The sequence below is a fragment of the Enhydra lutris genome, unplaced genomic scaffold (assembly GCF_002288905.1).
Source record: "Enhydra lutris kenyoni isolate GAN:26980312 unplaced genomic scaffold, ASM228890v2 scaffoldscaffold96, whole genome shotgun sequence".
In the NCBI taxonomy this organism is placed as follows: domain Eukaryota; kingdom Metazoa; phylum Chordata; class Mammalia; order Carnivora; family Mustelidae; genus Enhydra; species Enhydra lutris.
Window position 1 is genome coordinate 494,791 of NW_019154180.1, and position 18,177 is coordinate 512,967.

At 57.3% G+C, this 18,177-nt stretch overlaps 1 protein-coding gene across 2 annotated transcripts in view; it reads left to right on the forward strand.

Annotated features, from left to right (window-relative positions):
- Positions 1-8,712: 8,712 nt before the first annotated feature.
- The window catches only part of LOC111139160 (mastermind like domain containing 1), a 109,985-nt gene continuing 100,520 nt past the window's right edge, over positions 8,713-18,177 (forward strand). For both annotated transcript variants that reach the window (XM_022491326.1, XM_022491327.1), the window contains exon 1: positions 8,713-8,752. The gene's annotated coding sequence lies outside the window, so the exon portion shown is untranslated. The remainder of the gene's footprint in view (positions 8,753-18,177) is intronic.

Below are 18,177 nucleotides of genomic sequence, written 5' to 3' on the forward strand. Positions count from 1 at the left end.
CTTGGGGAGCAAGGCATCTTCTCAGCGTCACTTGCCTCTGTGCTGCGGAGAAAGAGCTGGAGAGATGAACCGGCCCAGCTCCGAGGGAAGAGTGGCAAGCTGCTTCCTGGCCCTTCAGTTGCATTACTCAAATTGTACCAGATGCCATCCGTACTCGCTCCTCAAGGCAGGACGGTGGCTGCATCGTCACAGCTCTGACACAGCCAGTGGCCACCTGCAGCCCAGGACTGGCCTCTCGGTCACCAGGGCAGGTGAGGTGGGATGGGGAGGGAGTGCGCCTTCCCAGAAAATGCTGCCAATGGGAGGTCCAAGCCCAGGTGTGAGCCAGACGCTAGAGCCAGGAGAGGGAAAGGAGTTTGCCCGGGCTCCTGTACTGGGGCAGTCACAAGACTGAGCCAAGTCCCCCCACTCTTGCCTCCCAGGCCAGGCCTCTTAGCATTTGAAGGAGCTGCCCCCACAAGACACCCAGCATCAGTGGCTCCTGAAGGGACTGTTGCCTCTGCATGCTGATTTGCCCATGTTGCCTATTGGTTGCACTAAAGTCTTTTCATATATATGAACAATGTCCTGTACCTGAGAGCTGGAGGGGCCCTTGGGACTCACCCGGGCAGCCCTGTGACTGGGAGATGGCCGTGCTTTGCAGCAGCAGGCTGCATAGACGCAGGCTTCTTGGGAACAACAGCTAACATCCGTTAGATATTAACTCACAAAATCCTCACTCCAACCTTGTGACGTAGGTACCCCAATTAGCCCCGTTTTACCGATGAAGAAATAGAGGCACAGAGAGAGTAAGCAAGCTGTCCAAAGTCACACAGCTGGTGCGTGGCAGAACCTGGGCTGCATTCAGGCTGGTTCCTGGTTGCTTGCTTCTATGCTACGCTATCGAATCTCTCACCGGATCGGCGCGAGGGTCCGATGAGTCAGTACATGTCAGGTATCCGCACCTGCTGCTAAGGGCTCTTCCGGCTCTCAAGTGAGGTTCATCGGTTGTCTCTAATGCATGTGAAATGATTTGTCCTTGCTCCCCACCAAGAGTGTACCGCCCGAGTCCAGCACTTTGCACACAGCAGGTGCTCAGAAAAGGCTCCTTTGTGCAGGCAATCGCTTGGACACGCCAGCGTTTGTATATTGCACACCAGCTGGGAAGACAGGACAAACCAGAGCTGATGCCTGAAAGCGGGAGAGCCAGGTGCATCCCCAGTAGTGGGCCCAGGAGGGCAAGATGGCACTAGAGTCAACTAAGTCACCAGCGGTGCTTTTCCTAAAGGGACAGCTCCTTCCCCGGGGCCTGGGGAGGAGGTGGTGGGTCAACAACGTGGGGCGGAAGAGAACTAAGGCTTCAGCTGAGTCCTGATGGCTGCGGAGGAGTGCCTATTGAGCTGGGAAACGAGGGCTTTCTGCCGCTGCAGGGAACGCCGTGTGCACAGCATGGAGGTGTGAAAGAACAACGTGTCCGTCACACGTGTTGTCTTTGAGGGGGCTGGAAGGCACACCTGGAGGACAGACCATTGAGCCAGAAGACTATTCTCAAGCATTAAAATCAAATGGAATTTCCCTGCTAGGTTTCAGGGGGGCCCTGATGTAACTCCGGGGATCTGAAGGTCCAAGAACAAGGAGCCCCAAAGCCTAAGGGCAGGGAAAGACGGATGCCCCAGCTCAAGGGAAGAGAGGGAATTTGCCCTTCCTTTGCCTTTCGGTTCCGTCTGGGCTCCCAACAGATTGGGTGGTGTTTGTCCACAATGGAGAGGGAGCTTCTCTTTACTTGAGCTACTGATTCTTGCATGAACCTCCTCACAGACACACCCAGCAATGAGGTCTTTTCCCAGCTAGCAGAGCATTTCTGAACCCAGTCAAGTTGACACACAAAAACAGCCGTTACAGCCACCGCTACATTTTGGAAGCAGACAATTCGATACTTTGCTCCACTTGCTCACAAACAGTGACGAGTTTTTGCTCAGGATGAATTGTACCCCGAGTCTCACCCATATCTGATTTTTGGTGCTGGTCTGGGTTAAGGCTTTGGGGGGATGTTGGGGCGGGATGTTGAATGTGTTTTGCATATGAGAACGTGTGCTTTTGGGGTCCAAGGGGCAGACCATGATGGGTTGAATTGGGTCCCCCCACCCCAAATTTGAATGTTGACTTCTAACCACCAGCACCTCAGAATGGGACCTTATTTGGAAGTAGGAGCATGGCAGATGTCATTAAGTTCAGGTGTGACAACACCCGGTGTAAGGTGGGGCCCTAATCCAATACCACGGTTGTCCTTATGAAATGGGGGGGGGGATTTGGACATAGAGGTGTGTTTTGAAAGAGACACAGGGAGAAGACGGCCACCTACAAACCAAGGAGAGATCTTTCCCTCCCAGCCCTCAGAAAGAACCAGTCTTACTGACCCCCGGATCGCGGACAGTGAGTCCGGGGCACGGGCGGCAGGAGGAGGGAGAGGAGCCGGATTTGAACCAGACAGTCCAGCTGCAGCACCTGCATACATCCAGCCCCGATTTACAGCATTTTGCCCATTTCAGCTGTGTAGGTACTCCTGCCACAGCCAAGTCCAAGCTACTGATGAGTCATCAAGAGGTTCATGACAGTTCTGAAAACGTAGCAGTCCTTTCCCAGGAGCTGGTATGAGCCGGCGGGCCAGCCAAGCGCCAGGCATAGAGCTAGTAAGCCGGGGAAGCTCAGGCTGCCTCCCTCCTCCATGGTGAACTGTATCTTACCGGGATTCCCTGGAGGCTGCTGAGCCCCAGACAGCCCAGGACACTGAGATCTTGGTTCTACCGGTAAGTGACGGTGGGATCTCAAACCAGGTGCTGAGCTTCTCTGAGCCTGTTTGCTCAGCTCTGCAATCAGTTTTTACAGGGCTTCACGGAGCTCACGACGGGAAGCCGAGGGCCTGGTGCGTAGTAGGTGTGCCCCAAGCTTTAGCTGTTTTTATTGTTTATATGATTGTGTCTTCCAAACCCAGAAGAGTGGGAGTACATTTTCTGCCTAGACAGTGCGCCTGCCCAAAGGGGGGCCCTGGCTGGTTCCCTGGCACTAGGGGCATAGTGATGGTGCAACAGCCTAGCTGGTTGCTAGGACAGCCGCAGGCCAGTGTTCTGTCGTATGTGCGGCTTTTTCTTTTTTTTTAATCACAAAATTGCAAATGGTCCGAAGGGTCCTAGAACAGTGGCTGGAACGTCTTCCCATGTGGGGCCTAAGTCGTGCCTGTGCTGTTGTAAAAAGATGTCATTGCATAAAGACTAATAATTAGCAAGCCATCTGCATACGTTTTTCTATATAAAAGCTTTGACGACGTCTTTCAGCTGTATGTTTGGCAGCCATCTGGGTTTACGTTAATTCCCTAAATTATTTATCCATTTCTGTTTAAATAACCATGGCCCGGTCCTTATCGATGTGTTGATGGTATTACCTATGGCATTCTGGAAGTGGCATTCGTGGTAAGCAAGCAACGGTGGAGGGGGGGACTGACTTGTAGCCACAGTTTTCTGGTTTCACAGTAAAATCGATACAAGCCTTTCTATCACCCCTTAATTAACTGCTCGCTTGCTAATGAGGGCCTTTTTTCTTAAAGGTTCCTAGTTTTTAAAATCAGGGACATTGCCAGGAAATTACAATCAATGTTTTAACAATTTCCCATTTGTTTCCATTGTGATTTTTAAAAATGCTTACCGCCACCGACTTCCCCGTAAAAATTAAAATTGCTTAAGAACACGGTGAGGAGAAATAGTTCACCTCATTTCCCAGGGGCTCTCCTTGACCCCACATGTCCTCTGCAAACCCCCCAATCTGGCTTCCTACCTGGCAGAGACTTAGCTTGTGCCAGACTTATCAAAATGCCCCCAGTTTGCCCAATAGCATATGGTGTTGGGACCTGAGCTTTCGTCCTACTGGGTGTCGTCTTAGATTCAACACCTGCCTACTGTCTTTGGGGGTTTGGGGACAATAATCATAAGGGTCACATCCTGTCTGTGGACTAATGACCTACGGGTCATAGAGGCCACAACCTTAACTCCATCGCAATAAAGCAGATATGACTGTGACCCCCATTTCACTAAGGAGAGAGCGAGGGCTGCACCTGCACCCATAGCTCCAGCCTCCTGGATCAACCTCCACTTCCTCTGCATGGGGCGACTGCTACCTTGGGCCTCCCCGAGGGCATCTTTCTGTCCTGGTTCCTGTTGGTGGTGGCCTCCAGTCCGCTGTGGTCACGAGGGTCAGGAGTGTCAGAGGAGGAGTTGACAAGCCCCGAGTGGATGCTTCAGGAGCCTAGAACTCAGAGCCTGGGCTGTGGGACATGGCCTCTGCATGGGGGGAGTGCGGCCACAGGGGGCTGGGAGACAGGGTAGAGGCAGGGGGAGCAGGAGCAAGGAGTGACGTCCAGGTCGGCACAGCCAACAACCTCTACATATGGACAGTGTTGGGGGGGGGACTGGCAGGGGGAGGCGCCATACCCATTACCTGTGTGCTTCCCCCTGGACCTGGATTCTCTCATCCAGAGGGTACCCTGAACCCCCTCTGGCCATGAGCTCATCAGACAAGCTTTGGGGGAATCCTCAAAGGCTCTGGTAAAACAGTGAAATGGGAGGAGCCGAGGGCAAGGGCATGCAGAAGTGGAGAGATACAGACAGGGCTGTGGACGGCCAAGGGTGGGACTTTGACAGGAGACCTGGAATTCTACGTGGGGCATGCATGGGCAAAGGTGCAGAGGTGGGAAGAACCAAGAATTGTTTGGGGTCCAATGCACAGTCCGGCCAGGCAGGAGGCCCAGGGACATGTATGAAAGCAACAGGTGACAGATCTGGAACGGGAGCCCTGGGCCCACCGATAGAGGGCCTTGAATGCCAGGCCGAGGAGCTGGGATTCGGTGCCACTAGGAGTAGGGAGCCATGGGTTGCTTTGGAGCAGAGGCATAATGAAGAACAGAGCAACCGGTTGTGTGTTTCTTATCTGCAGTCAGCACGCCTGTTTTCCAAATCCTAAAGGCTGCCCAGTTAAGCCCCCAGCATTTGTCACAAGAACTTGGGAAAACTTAGTATGTGTTCATAGGAATAGGACAAGGAATGACAGATGGCCACGGATTGTTTTCATATCCCTTGAGCTCCAGGTTTGGGTTAGACCAGAGGCAGGGCCCACATAAGCCTTGGTATGGATATCCCGGGGCCAGTCTCCAGGCAGCCTGTCAGCAGGAGGGCCAGAAGTTTCCCCTGGGTTGAAGAGCAGCCCTGGAGAGCACTGTGGGATTCCTTGCCTCACCTGGAACCAGCACCGCATACACTTAATGTGAATGGCCACATGGCAGGGGAAGCAGCCTCAGCTTTGGGGCCCAGCTGTTTCCCACTCTGCAACTCTCTAGCTGTGTGACCCTGGACATGTCCCTTCACCTCTCTGAGCCTCCCGTTTCCTCATCTAGAACATGGAGCGGATGATGGCTCACACCTCATTGCGTACCGGGACTCATGCAGATGGAACACAGAGTAAGCCTGGGTCCGTGTAGGGAGCTGTTACCTCCAGACTTGGTCTGCATTTGGGTGGCAAAAAGATTACAGAGCCAGTCTCCTCAGCAAGGAGAAAGCCCTCACCCAGTTCTCCGTCTGCCTCAGGATACCCAAAGTGATAACCACAAGAGGCCCTCTGTTTCCTATAGTAACTGAAAGAACCACAACACATCTGGATCACAGCGCCCCAGGGTGACCCGAGCTGAGGTGAGCTTCATGGTGCTAATGCAAAGCTCTTGGCCTGGCCTCCATCCTTCTTAACCTTTGCTCAGGTCATGAAACTCCTTAAAATGTACCACAGTTACACACCCCTTTCCCAGGGCATGTGTCCAATTCTGTAGCCCCCAGAGTTTCCTGAAAAGTTCCGGGAAAACAGAATCCAACTAACATTCCTCAAGCAGATACTCCCTGCCAGGGACCGCTGTGCTAGGAGTGGGGAAGACAGCAGAGAGTGAAAGGGGTTCTGGAGTAGGTCACAGAGGGAGGCCAGGTGACATTCGTGTTGATATTAAAGGAAAGGAGGGAGCCAGGATTTCCCCCAGAAATCCCCTTAGATTTCTGGGGAAATGCATTCCAGTGTCGGGAAAAGCCAGTGCAAAGGCCCTAGGGAGGGATGTGCTTGGTGTGTTGGGGAAGAGTTGGGAAGCCTGGAGCTCACTTACAGAGAGAGGGAGGGCAAGAGGGAAGATGATACCATCCAGAGTGGGGAGGGGAGCATGGCATACAGGCCCTTTTAGGCCACCAGAAGCAATTCCCTGTCACCAAGTGAAACAGGGAGCCACGGCAGGTGCACAGACATCAGGGATCTAAGTGGGATTTGGGGAAGAGGCGACTGGCGGGAGGTAGGAAACAGAGCCACCTGTTAGGGTTAGATGCTGGTGGCGGGGAGTGAGGGCGAGAAGGAGAGAAGGCTGGGAGTGTGGATGCAATTACAGATGGAAGCAGAATTGTCCGTTTCTCTGGATGTGGGGTGTGAGCGTAAGAGAAGAATCAAGGAAGACAGCAGGGAACCCAGCTGGGGCAACTGAGTGATGGAGGTGTTGTGAACTGAGGTGGCCGACTTGAGGAGACGTTGGAGTTGGAGAGGTCTAGTGGTGGTCCAGGCAGGGGGGCTGACTGACAGAGGTGCACCTGTCATCTCACAAACTCCCAGTACACTGGGGGTGTGGACATCACCCACCCCACTGGGGAAGCAGAGGGGAAGCGACATGAGAGTGGAGTGGAAGTGTCTGGGAACAGAGCCCCATCTTCACCCTCCTGGACCAGTGCACTTTGAGGAGTGGGAAGAATTTTTAAAAGCACTCTGCAATGCTGATAGACCGTTATTCAGCCCGGGGCCGCTGTGTTTAATCATATTCTCTTCAACACTCTGTCAAGAGTTCTCTCTTGCTGAAGGGGTCATGGTGGCAATTGGATGACTCCCCATCCTTGCAGGAAGGGACAGGCCAGGGGCCAGGAGCCCACTTAGGCCTTGTCAGGGGTGAAGGCAGGGACTGCTATCAGTTCCATCACGAGAGAGCAGTAAATACTCCAGGCCCATGGCCCTTTCCAGAGCAGCCTCGGCTGGACCCCGCCAAGGTGGAGAACTACCCAACAGCCCGGCTGGGCTTTGCACCCGCAAGGTGCCTCTTTGGGCCTTGCTCGCCCAGGCGCACGCGGGCTGCGAAGAAGGGGTCTGACACCTGTGCCTCGCCGTAGGCGCTGACGCAGCTCCTCAACCTGGGAACTTTGGGAAACGCTCTCGGAGGCGAGCGCCCAGCTCCGTCGCGCCTACGTAGCCCACGAAGGGACTTTGGTTGGTTCTCATAAGGGGCCCCAGCGATTCCCGCGGGGCCGAGGGCGTGGGCGCAGAGAGAAGGAGGGGCCGAGTGGGCGGCGGGCCCACCCCTTTATTCCTGGTCCTCGGCGGCCGAATGCGACCAGATGTGGTGGAGACAGGTCGCTACTCAGAGGTGCGGGCAGGAGCTGTGATTGGGCTCTGGGGCTTTCGCAGGCGCTGCTGTCGGACCAGACGCGGCGTCCGTGGGCTGAGCTCAGTCCCCGCCGCTGCTACCACCCAGGAAAACCAGGTTAGGAAACGCAGTCCTGCCGGGAACCCTACAGAAGGGGCGCCGGCCAGTGCCCCCCGAGTATGGGGGGAGGGGAGCCGCTGGCCTCCGCGCCAGGGCAGAGGGCGGATAGCGCGCTCTGACCCGCTGGGCGGTTCACAAGGAACTCATGTTCCTACAGAAGCCGCAGGTGTCTGCCCTGGGATAACCCCTTGCAGAGAGGGGGCCGGTCCAGCGTAGCTCGCGAAGGGGCTTCGCAGCCCCGGGCCAGTGGGGAGGGAGACTGGCTGGCGCGCCTGGGCTCCTTCCTGGCCGAGCTTACCGGCCCGCAGCACAGACAGGGTCTGCGCGGAGGCGGAGGTGGGGGCGGGCAGTGGAGGAGGGGATGGCGAGGGCGGGGGGGGGGGGGGGGGGGGGGGGAGGGGGGGGGCGGGGGGGGGGGGGGGGGGGGGGCCGCGGTGCAGTTCAGTAGCCGCCACCTGAGAGCACTGGTCCCCACTGCCCTCACAGCAGGTCGACTTGGTTGTCTGAGCGGGAGCCAGCTCGCAGAGGCGTGGGACGGTGCTACCCACCCAGCAGCCACCACTGAAGGTGAGCGCCCTCCCAGGCCGAGGGGGGGAGGGGTCCGGCCGCCAGCTCTGGGGTCAGTTTCTGCTCAGAATGGGAAGGGGGTGTGTGGGGGCGCGGATTGGACAGGCTACTTTACGGTGAGACTCCGGTCCCTGTGACGCTCTGGTGTCTTCCAGGGATCTGCTCTCGCTCTCTCACCCCTCCCTCTCTGCCCCGTGGCGTCCCTCTACCACTCTGTCTCCGTCGTTCCGTCGTTTTCTCTCGGTCTGCCGGTGTCTCTCTTGGTTTCCGTCCTTCCCTCTGTCCCTCTCTGTCTCTGCCAGTCTCGCGCGCTGTCTCGCCCTGTCGCTGGTGAGTGCTGGCTCTCCCGCTCTCCCGATCGCTCTCCGTCTGTCAGGGACGCGCACGGCTTAGCAGCCAGCTCTGCCCAGACGCGGGAAGGCTACCTGCCGCGTGCGGATTTCCCAAGCGCGCGGGGCTCCGCCTGCTGCCCTCGGGCGAGCTCCATCCGCCCGTGCCCAGGGGCCCTCGGTCACCCCGCTCTCGCTCCTCCCCACCAGCGCACGGTCTAGACGGGCCACCTGCCGCCGAGGGCACCCATCGCCTCCCGCTGCGCGCGGAGCCACCGAGGTAAGTGAGACCGTGGCCCTTCCTTCCCTTCCGCACTCCCCAGTTGCCCTGGCTCCAGTGCGCTGGAGAAACGGGGCGACCGCAGCGAAGCCATCCTGCGGCCGTCTTCCCTTTCAAAGAGTGGCAGGAGGGCCAGGGAGGCCCCTTGGGTGGTCGCCGCGCTTCCGCCGCCCCCGGCCCCATCCGGCCTGGAAACTCGGCGTTTCGGGGGCTCAGGTCTGGCAGGGTCGCGGGCGGGGCAGCGCGGCTTCCCCTTTAAGGCCGGAGCCGCTCGTCGCCGTGAGTGTGAGGGTGTGTGAGTGTGCGGCGTGCGTGTCTCCTCCTCCCCGAGTGACACAGCAGTGAGAAATGCCTATCAGTAACTTAAACCCCCGAAACTCCACCTTCCGGGCGCGCGGCGCGGAGCCGGGCGGTGGGAATGGAGCGAGCAGATTGAGGCCGCCACTGCAGCGCCGCCGGCATGAACTTGGCCGCGAGCTGAAGCAGCCCGCGGCGGGCGGGCGCGGGGGCACCGGCCGCTAGCCAGGGGGTGATCTGCAACCGGGCCGGGCCGCTCAGCGAGTGCCCGAGGCCAGGCTGCCTGCGCCGGCGGCCGCCCGCCCCTCGGGCACTGCCCCCGCCGCCGCCAGGGAGCTCCGCAGCACGGTAAGACTGAGGGCGGGAGCGGGAGGTCCGGCTGCTCTGGGGGCTCCGGCGTGCATTTGTGGCCCCTACTTGTGGTTCCCGTCGCGTAGGAGCTGGGGGACCCCAAAGTTTGCTCCGAGCACACAGCCCACCTGGCGCTCCGCGCGGCCGGCCCCGCTCTCGAACTGGCCGGGCCGGCCTGGGCGCAGCTCCCATCGCCCAGGACTTCGGCCTCTGCCTGCTCCCTGGCGCCCATCGGGTGTCTGGAACCGGGCGGGGGCAGTTAAGTACCGGGGGCGAGGGGGGGGGGGCTGTTGCGGAAGGCAGAGGGGCTCGAGCCACACGGGCTGCTCCCGGCTCACCGGGAGGCTCCCACTCCGTTCTGGTGCCCCCCGGGCCGCTGGCGGCCCGGATGCCACCGGCGATGCTCCCATCGCATGCCAGCTCCCTGAGCCTGGGCCAGTCGACAGTGGGCGCTGGGCACAGGATTCCAACCCCCCCCTACACACACACCCCAAGCCGGTTTGCCGCCACTGAGCGGGAGTGTGGAGTGTGCGTGCGCCGAGCCCGCTGCCTGGCGCTCCCTCCCCTGCCAAATCCTCCTCTGGAGAGCAGCCCCGAACAGAGCTGGCGGCTCAAGGCAGCCCCGACTGGGCTCCTGCCCGGAGCTCCCGGCGCCCCCGCGCTCCTAGCTCCCAGGCCTCGGAGCGTCGGCAGAGCCCGGCGCCCGGCGCCGGCAAGGGCGGGCGGGAAGCCCCCCGGAGCGCCGCCAAATACTTTTCTGGGCCAGTTGGCTCGGTGAGGCTCTGTCCCGATGCAGTGTGTCCGAAGCCACTTGGAAAGCTGGCCGGACCGTCTGATTTTGATCGGTGATTAAATGCGGACTGAGCAGACACTAATAGGATTAGCTTGCCAGAAAACTGCCCTGAAGTCGTCGGAACCTGAGCAGACTGACGCACCTCGGGCCGGGGGCTTAGCCCCACCGCGCTCCCGCAGCTCCGTGAGGCTGAGCCGGGCGCCCCGAGTGTGGGTGTGAGGGTGTGAGCGGGAGGGAGCGCAGGATGGCTGGGGGACGTGGGGGAGAAGGGACTCCACTTGCTGGGGTGGCTTGTCGTCGTTGTTTGGCAGCAGAAGGAATCCCCCCGGGGTGCCGTGTCTACAGCGAACATGTCGTTTGCGGGTAGCCGACCGAGGCCGGCTCCGGGACATTGTCTGCGAGGGCGAGCGAGCCGATCGAGCGAGAGGCAGCCGCGCTGGAACAAAGACGCAAAGTCTCCCTGAGCCTAAGCAATTTCGAAAGAGTTGGCGGGGAAGAGGGCCCAGGTCTCCCAGGGGAGACCCCCGCGGGAATTGTGCGGTCCCCACCGCCCCGGCCCCGCGGCCCGAGCAATCGTGTTCCCGGGCTGCGGCGAGCCGGCGGGCAGCATCGCAGCGGCGCAGCCCAACCCTTGGCAGGCGCGGGCCGCCGCCCGAGTGCCCACGGGCCGGGCGGGGTGGGCCGCGCACCGGCGGGGGCTTCCCGGCCGCCCGGCCGCCCGGCCACCCGGCCGCTTGGGGCTCCCGGAGGCCGCGCAGCTTCTCCCCCCACCCCACCTCTTCTTGTCTTTATAGATCCCCCCTCCCTCCTACCCCTGCCGCCGCAGCCGCCAACAATCCGCTTTATAAAAAGCGCCTTTGTTTCCCTGGAGGCTGGAGAGAGGGAAGGGGGAAAGGGACGCAGAGGCAGGGGGGCGGGGGCGGCTGCCTCCCAGTGGCCTTGAGCCGCTTGGGACAGGAGGGCAAGTGTAGGCGGTGGGGGAGGGGGTTGTGTTTCGGAAACCTTCCCCAGGAACCCCAGAAGGCGTGGGGAGCCCCTGGCTCCTGGCGCCCATGGCGCGCCCCGCCTGCCCGAAGCGGACACCCGGGGCTCCAGCGGCCGGGACGGCCCGGCCGGCGGTGCGGCGAGCGGGAGGACGCGGAGGCCAGAGGCCGAGCACGCTCCGCGGGAAGGGCAGACGCGGCTCGCCGCTGCGCTCGCCGGACGCGGGCATAGGGGGCGCCCTTTCCTCGGTTTCGCTTTGCAACCCCGGCCCCTCACCTCCCCGCTCCCGGCGGCTGTCGCGTCCGCGGGTGGCTGAGACGACGGCAGTGACTGTGAGGCTTTCGCCACCCTGCGGCTACACTCACTCCTTCCTGTGCCCTCCTGCCGGCCACCCTCTCCCCCCACCCACCACAACACACACCGGGACTCAAACGCTCCGCGGTTCCCCTTTGTCTGGAGGCAGGGAGGGAGTCGGAACCGCCACCTCCGAGGTTCGTGCAGCCTAGACGGGCTGTGGGGACCGTGCGTGGGTGTGTCGCCTCGGCACGGATCCAGTGCCGGACAGTTGGGGGTGCCCACCACGCGTGGGCCGCTGGCATTAGTTGGATTGAGGATTTAGCGGGCTCCATCCCCTACACCTGCTCTCTCCCCGCCCCGCCAAACTTATGGGAACACGGACTTGCACTGAGGAATGTTAAACCTGTTAGAAGTAACCTTTCGCCTGTCGGCCTAACCCCGCCTCCGCCTCTACCCACCCAAAGCTGTTCGCTCCTCTCCTAAAGTTTTGTTCTGTTGGGACAAGGAATACTGACAATAAGAAAAATTGACAAATAGGGAGAAGTGGGCGGGGTCCAAAGAGCGAAGTCGAATTCCTCCCGCTCTCTCGCCGCCTCCCTCCCCCTTCCCCTTTAATCTCGGGCGGGATATTATTTGTGCCTTTTTGAATTTATTTCCCCTAATCCACTCCACTCCCATCTCTGGAGGTTAGTGGACAGTGTTGGTCAAACATTTGTTCTCTGGTGTTTGGAATCGAAGGTGAAGCGTTAAGGTCCCGGACCCCCCCCCCATCCCAACTGCATCTAAAACCACAAGGAAGTACTCAAATGGTAAACCACAGGTTCTACCTTCTCCTCCCCCTTTTGTGCTTCCCTTCTGGAGCAAGATCATTGGAAAATAAAGCTGCTGATGTGCGAGATGGAACATATGGTGCCTCCATAAGAGAGTAGCAGAAATGGCCTTGAACCTGCCGGACAGACCAGCTGTTTGCTGCCAGCCTGAGCAGCTAATCAGCTTCTTTGCCTTAAAGTAACATCCCTCTGTTCTCTTGATGACCAGTTTGCATATTAAATAGAATATTCCCCAGAGGAGAAAGGAGATGGGCTTCTACATTGTTTTCTGTTTTGGTGGTTCTCCCCACGCCTGTCCCTACTCTGGGTGCTGACTTGGCTTCTCTCCCGGTGCTCCCCATGCCAACCGACAGTACGCCAGTGCGGATGTTCCCTTTAATACTGATAAAAGAATGTTGCTCCAAGTGGAACTTGGGAAGGAGGCAGGAGAGGGGCTGAGATATTTCCAGATGCCTAGGAGGAAATCTCTCTGTTTTGTTCCTATTGGCTTTAGAAGAACTAGCAGCTCTCCCCCCACCCCAACACACACATATTAAAAATATCACAAAGATCTGCAGCTCTTCCTTATAAGATCTCCTCAGAAATCATCCCTTCCGGCCGTGACCATTTTCAGTTTTCCTTCAGTACAATGTGTTTGAGAGGAGGAAAAACAGTTTGGCTTTAGAAGAAGAAAGGCTTCAGGAGATACAAGGAAATTCCATGTTAGGAAATCATTAGCAAAGGGTGACTTCGTCTGTTTTCCTGCCACTGACGCTGACAGTGACACAGATGTGTGGGTTGGAACAGGAACGTCATTGAATTTTTAAACTCAACCAGGAAATAGCCTGTTGCTGGGGTGGGGGTGGGGGCTACATGTTCCTGCATCTTCAGGTAGGAGATCTACTCTTGTCCATCCTTTTCAGTATGGAAAGGGATTTTTTTCAAGCCTGGCCAGCATGTTTAATTTTTTCCCATTTTAAGCAAATCACCCAAAGGCTTAAAATGCACCTGTTAATAGATCATCCCTAGGAAACTTAGTGGCTGTTCAGGCTTATGAAATGGGCAGAAACTGATCTTAGATCAGTGGTTCTGACAATAGTCGGACTACCCTCCTTCTTTAAAGGGGCTTCCTCTATGCAGTTTACCTTTCCTTTCTTTTTCTTTTTTCTTTTTAAAGAGTCTGATTTTCTTTTTTTTTTTTCCCCCTGCAGCAGTACATTGGAGGGATAATTAGCCTAGGAGCTGGGAAACTTGTGTTCTAGAATACTTTCCACCCTAATTAGCTGAGTGATCTTGGGCAAGTCCATCCCCTCTCCTTGCTCCTCCTATCCCCCTCCCTGCCCTCCTTCATGGCCTGGGAGTCTGAGTCCCTTCCAGCTCTAACACACTGCGATTTGTAAATGAAATAGTCATTTTCTGTGGAAGTAAAACACCTGTGGGGAAAATGGCTGCATGTACAAAGAAATGGGGCTGAGATTCTGAGGGGCAGCAAGAAGAGGGAGGAGAAAATATGGCAGAGAGCCAATGAAAACAGTATAAAAGTGGGAAGTACTCCCTCTCTTTGTGTCTTTTGCTGGTGTGAACTTCTCCCCAGAAACAGAGGTGGTGGAGGCTGCGAGGCGTCCTGGAGGGCTTCTCGTCCAGTACCCCTAATCTGGGGACCTCAGGGCCTAGTGACGGCAGGCCTCCTAGTCACTGGGTCGGTTTTCAGATAACGGGATCTAAACTCTTTGAAATTAGACCGGCGTGTTTCCAAAGCACTCATTTAATAGCAGATTTGCCGCTTTGCAGCTGTTTAGCAAAGGTCTCAAGGACAAAAAGGACTTCCGTCTACACACGCGAGCCCCGCTGGAGTTGGGGCTCTGAACTCACTGTCAAACCTTTTCTTTTCGTCCGGGTCCAGCTGGGTGTTTTCTAAAAATCACATTTCCAACTTTGAGGATGCAGCAGCCATGCAAGAATTCTTGCTTGATTTTAATATTGATTTTTTTAAACGTGGAGGGGGGCGATGCAAACGTTATGAAGGAGGACCTTTTATCCTCTGAGCTCTTTGGCAATTATCTTGCTGCCATAAATGTTGATACACATATAATGGATGTAACTAGAAAATCTCCTTATCCAAGCAGAAAAGGCTGAGTGTTTGTTGGAGCAGACAGATGTGGCCGGGGAGGGAGATAGATGGCGGGAAGCAGGAGCCCGTTACCATGCACCAGCACAATAAACTGATTCCCATTACCCCCCTCCCAGCGCCGACACCCAGGGTAACCTAGGCAGCATCAGTCAGCTGTATGGCAGGAAAGAAGCCTCTCGAAGCTCACTTGGAAGCAGTCTGATTTTGCAGACTTTGAGTCCTGAAACATCTTCAGGTCCTGAGTAGGGAAGCTTCCTGAACCTGCTTGAACCCAATGGGGTTGTCTGGCAAGGCTTATTACTTGTTGCTGTTGTCACTCCTGTCCTCGTTTGGTTGCAACTGTGGCAAAGGAAGAAGATTCCCCACAGAGCCGCTGGCCGGTGGATCAGGGGTCCCATGGAGGTGAGGGCCTGTTGCTTGTGTGACATTTATGTGATCTTTACGTGCGAGGACCATGGGTGCATGGTCGCAGTGGTGTCCTGCTTCCAAATGAGCAGCCTGGGGCTTCTGAGCTCAGAAGTCGGGTGTCCTCCTCCCCCACGCTGGTGCTTTCTTTTTTCTCCCTGTTCACAGAGCCTCCCTGATTTCCTTTGGGCCCCAAGTCCACCCTTAAAATCTGACCTATTCAGATTTTCCAAAGCAATCACATTGGTCGCAGCCCCCAAAGATCTCCCAGGGTGAGGCGTAGTGAGGGGCTTTGCTGACCCTGGACTCCCCAGAGTAAAAGCTTCCAGAGACAGAGACAGGGTCTAAGGGGCACCAGAAGGAAAAAGCCTTTTGCGAAGTCTGTGAGAACTTTCCTTGCCCAGAGGAGTTCCTCGGGGCCTCTCAGGAACCCCAGCTCCAGATTTCCCTTCCCTCCCTGGCCCGCATGAGGGTGGGCTCCTCCGCCCACCCACAGCAGCGCAGTCCTGCTTTGGCTGCTGCCTTCTGACCCCGGGGGCGGTCAGTGCCCCTTTCTGTACAGCCTGGGTCCCAGCCTGGAAATTTCCTCAGGATGGGGGGCCCAGCTGCCTTCCCCTCCCAGTGTGCCCCACTTCCCGCTCTGCACAGTAAATAACCATTAAGTGGGGGTTTGGACAATGCTGTTTTCTGAACCCTGAGAACTTGTCCATGAGGCCCAGAGGAGGATGGGGCTGACCATGGGGTTCCATCAGGCTAGAAGGAGGCCTGGCCAGCTGGCCCTTGTGTTTCCCCCTTCCTTCCGCCTGTGCAAGTACCTGGACACTGGGCCATAGGGACACATTTTTGCCGATTCTAGAGAAGGCCACTGGATGTCACCGGGTGTGAGCTCGTGAATGGCACCTGCTTTCATATTTTGCCCAGTGTTTGAACCTCAGAGGCTCGGTGACACAGAGGGGCGGGCTTGGAATCTGCTCTGCCTCGCTTTATGTGGCCCCATTAGTCTGTTGCCTACATGCCTGCCTGCGCGTGGTTCCAAACTCCCACAGTAAAAGATGCACAGTGTTCCAGCTGGGAGAGTAGAGTCCTGTAACTTTACAGAAGAGGAGAGTGAGGCCCAGAGAGGGGAGCGGCCTGACTTTCCTGAGGGGACCCTGACTCTCCGTCAACCATCTGAGTCCAGAACACCTTCTTTGCACATCTGCTGTGGGCGCGCAGGACTCTCCTTTTGAGGGAGAGCGAAATGTGGGGGTGGGGGGAACGTGGTGCGCACTGCTTAGGAGCCCTGTTAGGAAGGCGCAGGGGCGGATTACAATCGGAGTTCCAAGTCGCAGGGAGCGAAGAGAGCAGGTTCTAAGTTAAGGAGCAGTGGGGTGCCCGGGCCTCAGGGCCTCAGAAAGGAGTGTGTCTCCTCTTGTTTTCGAGTTGCTGATGGAGAGTCGAGAGTCGGGCAGCCAGCCCCTTGGAGGGCTCTGCTGGGTGGGCTCTGTTCTCAGTTTGGGGGATTGTTTGGGTTTTGCTCCTAATGAGATCTCTGGAAGTTGCAGCGCCGACCTTGGAATTTTAAGTGGAACAGTAGTTGTGGCGCGCTTGCCAGCGTCACGTGAGAGACAGGCATGCGTGACGCTGGGTTCGGGGAGGAGGCCACAGTGTTTCTAAGCTGCTTGTCTGTCAAGGATTAATTTAACCTCTAATTACTACATTTGCTTCTCAGTTTGCTGCATGAACATGTTGCAACAAAAGCTCAAGGAAGTATGCCATTTCATTTAGCCACCGCTCTAAAATTAATTTGGGGGATATGATGGAGTCAGATCTGACACACTTGGTGCTAGAACAATCATGCTGCTGTTTGGATGAAAGGGAGCAATCCGGCTGTTTCTAGGGACGCCCCAGCGGTGAGGTAAAGAGCATTAGCGACTCAATAGCTTCCACAGCCCTGACACTGTGGAGGAGCGTCAGGGCCCTCCTGCCACCCCTCCTGCCACCTGGCCTTGGCCCCCTTGAGTCTCCCTGGAGGGGGACGGGGCCCTGCCTGCCACTCTCAGAGGCGGGGCGGTGGGCGCTGCGCCCATAGCCCAGGTGAGGTCAAGCTGGAGTCTCCCCCAGGTCTACTCCCCAGGGCTCACACCCCCTCCCGCAACAGGAGCCTCCCAGCAGGCTTCTCTCTCTCCTCCTCCCTGCATCCCTCCCGAGTGACTGCCCTTTGGCAGCCCTACAAAACTCTCCGTCCTCTCTCACCAAACAGCGGCAGTGGGTGTGGGAGCCGGAGGCTGTTCCCCTCCCTGGGACGGTGAGGATGGCTGGCTTCTCCGACCCAGGGCTGGAGGCCCTCAAAGCATCCTTTGGCGCCAATGCCCAGTCGTATTTCTGAGTCCACAGTGGAGGCTAACCAGGTCAACCGGACTTTTCCTGTGGGGCACTTTGCCTTCTACATCACATGTCACCCCAGAAGCAGAGAACTAGAAGCTGATGTCTCTCTCATCCTCACCACACCCTTTCAGGAAGGTGGTACCCAGGTAGAAAGGGCTGGGTCTGAAGCCCTTGCCCCCCACATGGCTGGGGACAGTCTTTCCGACCTTTTCAGTCACGTCTGTGGGCTGGCTCTTTGCAAAATCCTGAGCAGACCAAATTTGGGTTCAGTGCCCGCACCTCGCCCTTCCTGGCTCCTGGGCCTGCCCCTGCCTCTTACCTGCAAGGGTGCCCTCCCCAGCCCTGTATGTCTCGGGGTGATTCCCTTCATCAGGAGAAGCTGGAACCTCCAACTTGAATTATGGGATGTAAGTGTTGCCGTGTCTTGGAGAGCATCTCTTTTTAGGACGCCAGTAGGAGGTGTTCAGTGTTTAGGGAGGTCCTTTTGGATAGCCCCCTCACCAAGTGGCACCATGCCATGCCTAAAGCTCATTCTGATCATGAGATTGGAGAAGAGCTAGGACCACCTCGCTGCCAAGGCTCTCCTGAGCTTGCCACCAGGGAGGCCAACTCCAGCTCATCTCTTGAGCCCCAAATCATGACAAAGATAATTTCTGTCTCTCTGGAGCAGGGACAGTCCTTGGATCACAGCCTTCTTTCGGAATCTAATGAAAGTTGTGGGTCTTCTCAGACCACCACACAAGAATATGCAATGCTGCATCTAATTTCAGGAGCTCATAGACCTTTCTGGAAGCCCATTCATGGTTCCCTCAGGGATTCTTTGAAACAGGCTAAGAATGCCTCACTGTAGTGCGCACAGCCATCCCTGGTCACCTCGTGGGTGTAGATACATTGTGATGTGGTGGGAGGAATAAAGAGCTTTGCCTTCCGGCAAAGGTCATGGACCAGCCGCGGGATTTTCGGCAAGTCCCTGCCCCTACCTGAGCTGCAG